We start from the raw sequence: 6,350 nt of genomic DNA, 5'->3' as shown, positions 1-6,350 counted from the left end.
CTCACTACGTGGCTCAGGCTGGTCTTGAACTCCTGGGGCTCAAGTAGTCCTCCTGTTTTGACCTCCCAAAGTTCTAGGATACATGTGTGAGCCACCACATCTGGCCTGCAATGCTTTTTTGGCCAAGTATAAGTTAACTATATTAAATGAGACTAACAGTGATGTCTAATGATACTAAATAAGACCTGGATCATATAAACCACCTTTTATGTGATCATTAATATTTTTTATGATAGGCTGTAAGTGTACAGTGACAGAAATGAGGTTCAAAAGTCAAGCAGGTATGCCTGGGATAAGTTATAGCCTTTTGTTAGCTTTATGCCACTAACATTCATAAGGCACATACTATATTCAATGACAGCACTATGGTCTGAATGTTTGCATCCCTCCAAAATTCACATGTTGAAATCTTTTTTTTTTTTCTTTTCTTGTTTTTTTTTTTTTTTTTTACAGGTAGCCTTCCGAGCTAGAGTAGGCTCAGAGACTCCCTCATCTGTTGAAATCGAATCTCCAATGTTTTGCCTTTAAGAGGTGGGGCTGTTGAGTCATGAGGGCAGAACCCTCGTGAATGGGAATAATCCCGTCATAAAAGAGGCCTGAGGGAGTTTGCTTGCCCCTTTTCTCCTTCCGCCATGTGAGAATGCAGCAAGAAGGTGCCCTGTATGAAGCAGAGGGCCCTCACCAGGCACCGAATCCGGTGACACCTTGATGTTGAACTTCCCGGCCTTCAGAACTGTGAGCAATAAAATTCCGCACTTTTTTTTTTTTTTTTTTTTTTTTTTTTGAGATGGAGTCTCGCTCTGTCATCCAGGCTGGAGCGCAGTGGTGCAGTCTCGGCTCACTGCAACCTCCACCTCCCAGGTTCAAACTATTCTGCTTCAGCCTCCAGATTAGCTGGGATTGCAAACTCCACCTCCCAGGTTCAAACTATTCTCCAGCTTCAGCCTCCAGAGTAGCTGGGATTACAGGCACCCACCACCACGCCCCGCTAATTTTTGTATTTTTAGTACAGATGGGGTTTCGCCATGTTGGCCAGGCTGGTCTTGAACTCCTGACCTCAACTGATCTGCCTGCCTCAGGCTCCCAAAGTGCTGGGATTATAGGGGTGAGCCACCGCACCCGGCCACATTCTGCTTTTATAAATTACCCAGTCTAAGGTATTTTGTTATAGCAGTCCAAATGGACTAAGGCAGTGTATTTAGACTGGAGGGCATGGGGTTTGGGTTTAGATATTGAAATTGCAGAGAGATGGGCTATGCCTCGCCTTTGTCTGCAGGGCTAAGACAGGTTCTGAGGAATGTCTGTAGTGTCAACTGGACGACGCAATATTCAAACATAACACGGAACATGGAATTCCTTAACTCTTGCTTTGCTTCTGTCTTCTCAAAAAAGAACATTTTTCAAATCAAAAAGAACAAATCAAACCTATGAGGAGATTGTATGAGAATATTGGAAGGAATTTGTGGAGGTGGTTGGGAAATCTTTTGGATGATCTCTAGGAATCATGAAAAATAACCGCGCCACAGACATGGGAAATACATAATTCTAATTTTCAAAAAGAAAAAGAAGGTGGATTCTATGACCTGTAGATCAGTAAGCTTCAGATTGATTCTTGGTGAGAGTCTTGAAGAGAATGCTAGAAGGTGGTTTCTGAGCTCTTAGAAACCAGGAGGCAGTGATTATAGTCAGCCCCATGTCACTAAAGGCAAATTGTGTTAGCCTGATTCCATCTCCTTTTCTGATAGGATTACTCCACTGGCAAACTTAGAGATACAAGATGGATATGGTCCCTCTACACTTCAGAAAGGAAACTGACATAGTTGCTTGGGTCCCCTGGGGATAAGGTACAGAGGCAGAGTATCACTCGCAGCTTTTAGGTCACAAAGAACAGAAACAAATTCTAGTGAGTTTAAACAGAAGAGGGATTTTATTCAAGGATATAGGGAAGTTTACCAGCTCTCCAGAAGGGCCAGACAATCAGGCTCAGATATCCTAAATCTGATATGTGACTTATGGATTTTGGATGCAGAGCCGCATCCACAATCACAGCCCTGGTCTTTGGAGGACACGACAGCTTGTCAACATCGGCATGAACACCAAGGTTTGCCCTGCTGACACGGCTAACACTAACCCTGGTGTCCTGAAAAGGGTATAAAGCTGTCCCCATCCTCTGCCAGAATGGAGTCCTTAAAGTCCCAACTTTTTTGCCTCTCCAGCTCCTGAGTCAAAGTTCAGCCCGATGCCTCTATTTGGTGGAGCCCAGATCATATGCCCACACCTTAGCTATGGAGGGAGCTGGGAAAGCCAGGTGCTGACATGTTTCACTTCTCATGGGAGGAGGTGGTCTCTGCCTTCTGACAGACTCGCGAAGTAGGGAATTCTCCCACGCAGAAAGGGGGGTTAGATGATGAGCTGCAGTAAAGAATGGCTAATGTTGTCCTCACAGGGGTTGAGGGATAGGGTAATTGTGTTGGTTTTTAACGGGTTGAAGGATCATAGCCAAAGTTTGCTAATTAATTGATTCTTTTTAATCCAGAGGACTGGTTTTATTGGAATACCACAGGACTCTGCATTTTCGTGCCACATGAGGGTTTTTTTGTTGTTGTTGTGTTTTTTTGTTTTTGTTTTTGTTTTATCAGTGGCTTGGCCAAAGACCAAAAATAAACTTGTTGTATTTGCAGGTGACACAGAGCATGAGTGGAATACTAATACATTCAAGGGCAAAATCAAAACCCCAGAAGATCTCTAAAAGTCTGAATGAATCAGCCCATATTACAAGATAAAGTCCATAATGGTAAACGGAAGGCTCTGGTCTTGGTTTATAAAATCCAACCACTCAAATATGTAGTTGCTGGTAAGAAAAAAAGCCGTAATTTAATGTGGTTGCCAAGAAAGCTCATTAAATCCTCGGCTGCATTAATAGATGTATGGTATTTCCAACAAAGCCTTCTGCCTCATTCTGCCCTGGAGAGACCACAGCTGAGCCCTGTGCCAAGCTATGTGCACCACACTTTTCAAAGGGCTCGACAAGTTGGAGGCTGTTCAGAGGGGAGCAGCGGGGTGGTAAACACTCTCAGCCCCTTGGTAGAGGAAGAATGATACCACTGCAGGAGCTCGGCCGTGAAGAAGGGCCATGGGGGGATCGATCAGACAGTGGTCACCAATTATCTACAGAGCTTTCACATGGAAGATGGGTGCAATTTATCCCACGGGGTGTCAAAGCATGAAATTAGGTACAATCGATGTAAATTATAGGGAATCTTCAATCTAAGAAAGGGTTTCCATTGGAGCAACCCAAAAATGGATGAGTCTATGTTGGGAGGGAGCAAGTTACCTCCCTGTCACTGAAGACGTTCAGATTCGAGACTGGATGGCCAGCATCCAGGGGTGCTGTCAAGGGGCCTCAAGCTATGTTTAGTCTAAACGAACTTTCAGCCTTAAGGGTCTATTTTTTTAAATGAAAACATAAGGCATTACAAAGGAGAGATAAGCCAGGTGTGGTGGTGTACGCCTATGGTCTCAGCTACTCGGGAGGTGAGGTGGGAGGATCTTTTGAGCCTAGAAGATAGAGGCTGCAGTGAGCCATGATTGCACCACTGCCTGGGTGGCAGAGTGAGACCCTGTCTCTAATGTTAAAAGAAAAACCACAGAGGCATTTAACTTTGAACAGAGTTTAATTGAGCAAAAAACGATTTGTGAGTAGGACAGCCCCTGGACCAGAATGGGTTCAGAGAAGCTCCAGCTTAGGCACATGGTGGAGGAAGATTTATCGACGGAAAAAGGAAAGGGATGTACAGGAAACAGAAGTGAGGCACAGAAAGAGCCAGGTTGGTTACCGCTCGACGATTGCCTGGTTTGTTCATGGTTTGAAGAACTGCCTGCCTTTGGCCAGAACTCGGTGACTGACACAAGAGTAGGCAGCCGTGTGTTTACACGCCCAGTCAGATGACAGTGCACATGTCATCTGCTTGTGCACAGCTTTAGGCAGCGTAAGGCTAAGCATGAGCACAGCTTTAGGCAGAACTATGCATGAGCACAGCTTTAGGCAGAACGTAAACTATAAGGAGGCAGCGTAAGGCTAAGCTTAATTTTACACTAAATAAAGTCTAAAAAATTTAAAAGCATTTTTAAAGGTAATATAAGTTAGCTCTGATGTGCATGTGAACATTTAAACTACATTTTTATTTTTATTTTTTAAAAAAGGAAGTTTTGTGGCCATGGGGATGCTGACAAAGATTGCTTGGGATGCGCATAAGGCAGCTGCGAAGCCTGGGAGGAGGGGTGCCGCCAGGCCGGGCTCTCCACTGGCCATGGTAAGAATCTTCCTGAGCCTGTTTGGTTTGGTCTCTGTGAGCGTCGGCCACAATCACGGGGAAATCAATTGCTAGGAAGTCAATTCCTCTCTGAAGGAAGAACTCCAAACAGAGCTGAGGCTGCCGTGTTTTCTGGCTGCCCACACAAGCCAACAAGCTATTCCCTGGGGGCAACCACTAATCTCTAACCAGACAACCGGTAATCTCTTATTTATTCTCCGTTGAATTCTTGGGCTACACTCAATTTATAATAGAACTTAAAGAACGTCCTCATTTTACCTAGAGGGTTTGTAATGCTTTTATTTCAATTCCTCATGAATCATTATAGTCATGGATACCTGTGAACCACAGCTTCCTTGTAGAGAGGGGAGAGGGGAATAAGTGAAATTACTCCAGAGAAAACAAACAAGGACGTTTAGCTCCAGGGCATGTGTAGAGCCACAGTCTGAGTCTCTCACTCGCATACCAGGAGATAAATAATTCAGAGGCCTAACAAAGGGAGGCGGAGTAGTCAAACTGGTTGAACACCTGGTCGGCTGCACCCAGCTAAACAGGGCTGGTGTCTGTGAGGACACTGTGGATGACATTTAAAGAGAACACTCATAGCAAATGTTGCGTTAGAATTTTCTGCTTCCAAGATACCAGTCAGAGTAAGAGTGGGAGAGAAATGAGGGAAAGAACACATACCCTACTACTTATCATATTGCCTTAGAGTACACATTATGAAAGTAATTATGATTTTCTTTTTGAGATGGAGTCTCACTGTCTCCCAGGCTGGAGTGCAATGGCATGATCTCAGCTCACTGCAACCTCCATCTCCCGGGTTCAAGTGATTCTCCTGCCTCAGCCTCCTGAGTAGCTGGGACTACAGGCACCTGCCACCAAGCTTGCCTAATTTTTGTATTTTTAGTAGAGACGGGGTTTCATCATGTTGGCCAGGCTAGTCTCAAACTCCTGACCTCAGGTGATCTGCCTGCCTCAGCCTCCCAAAGTGTTGGGATTACAGGTGTGAGCCACCACACCTGGCCTAATTATGATTTCTAAGATGACAACAGGGCTATCAATGTTCATGTCTTTGTGTCCTCTATAAGAGATCAGTGTATCTCTTGCCTGAATACTTCCCCAGATTAGATTTCTGGAAGCTCAAAGTAGTGCTGATTGCTGTCTGGTCCTGGTCTTGCAATCACACCCCACCAAATGTAGGCAAATTGTCAGTGTACAAGGCTGCCTCTGTGGTGGGAACATTTTGGGAACATAAAAGGAAGGCAGGGATTTCTCTTTTTTTTTTTTGAGACAGAGTCTCACCTTGACATCCAGGCTGGAGTGCAGTGGCATGATCTCGGCTCACTGCAACCTCCACCTCCCGGGTTCAAGTGATTCTCCTGCCTCAGCCTCCTGAGTAGCTGGGACTACAGGCCTGCACCACCATGCCCGGCTAATTTTTGTATTTTTAATAGAGACGGGGGTTTCACCATGTTGGCCAGGATGGTCTTGATCTCTTGACGTTGTGATCTGCCCACCTCGGCCTCCCAAAGTGTTGGGATTACAGGCGTGAGCCACCGTGCCTGGCCTGAGGGCTGGGATTTCTAATGTGTAGTGGGTTTCAAGTTTACAGTGACATCTCAGAGGTGCAAAAATGAAACATTATTTCTCTATAACTGTACTCAATTTACTTATGAAGTAGTGGAAAACTCTTCATCTTGGCACTTTAGGATAACTGACACCCTTCTGGTTTCAAAGCTTCTTTAGGGTAATTCCTCAGTCAATCTAGGATTTTAATTCCATCAGGGCCGTGCTCCCTCATCTCCTCTGGATGAGCCCCAGGTCTGTCCCATGCTTCCTGTTCTCCGTCCCCCTTGGCCTTGGAGACATCTTGTTGCCTTGGTGGTGGGTGTCAGTCTTGGTCGCTGTTGCCTTCACCATTGACCCAGTTTGTCAACTGCTCTTAGGCAGCAAGAGGAGAGGTGGCTGCTCCCTGCTGGCCAGGCCCCATCACTGCAGTGGTGTTGCTGCTCTGGCCGAGGCTTCATTCTCTGC

The 6,350-nt window shown here is 45.5% G+C and overlaps 1 long non-coding RNA gene across 1 annotated transcript; it reads left to right on the top strand.

Annotated features, from left to right (window-relative positions):
* The first annotated feature begins 640 nt into the window (after positions 1-640).
* On the top strand, positions 641-4,482 carry LOC129058880 (uncharacterized). The gene is made up of 3 exons (XR_008524295.1): positions 641-735; positions 2,682-2,854; positions 4,204-4,482. It is a non-coding gene; the product is annotated as an uncharacterized LOC129058880 (long non-coding RNA).
* Positions 4,483-6,350: the final 1,868 nt, after the last annotated feature.

Source organism: Pongo abelii, chromosome 3 (genome assembly GCF_028885655.2).
Source record: "Pongo abelii isolate AG06213 chromosome 3, NHGRI_mPonAbe1-v2.0_pri, whole genome shotgun sequence".
Classification (NCBI taxonomy): domain Eukaryota; kingdom Metazoa; phylum Chordata; class Mammalia; order Primates; family Hominidae; genus Pongo; species Pongo abelii.
This window is presented reverse-complemented; position numbering and strand designations above follow the sequence as displayed.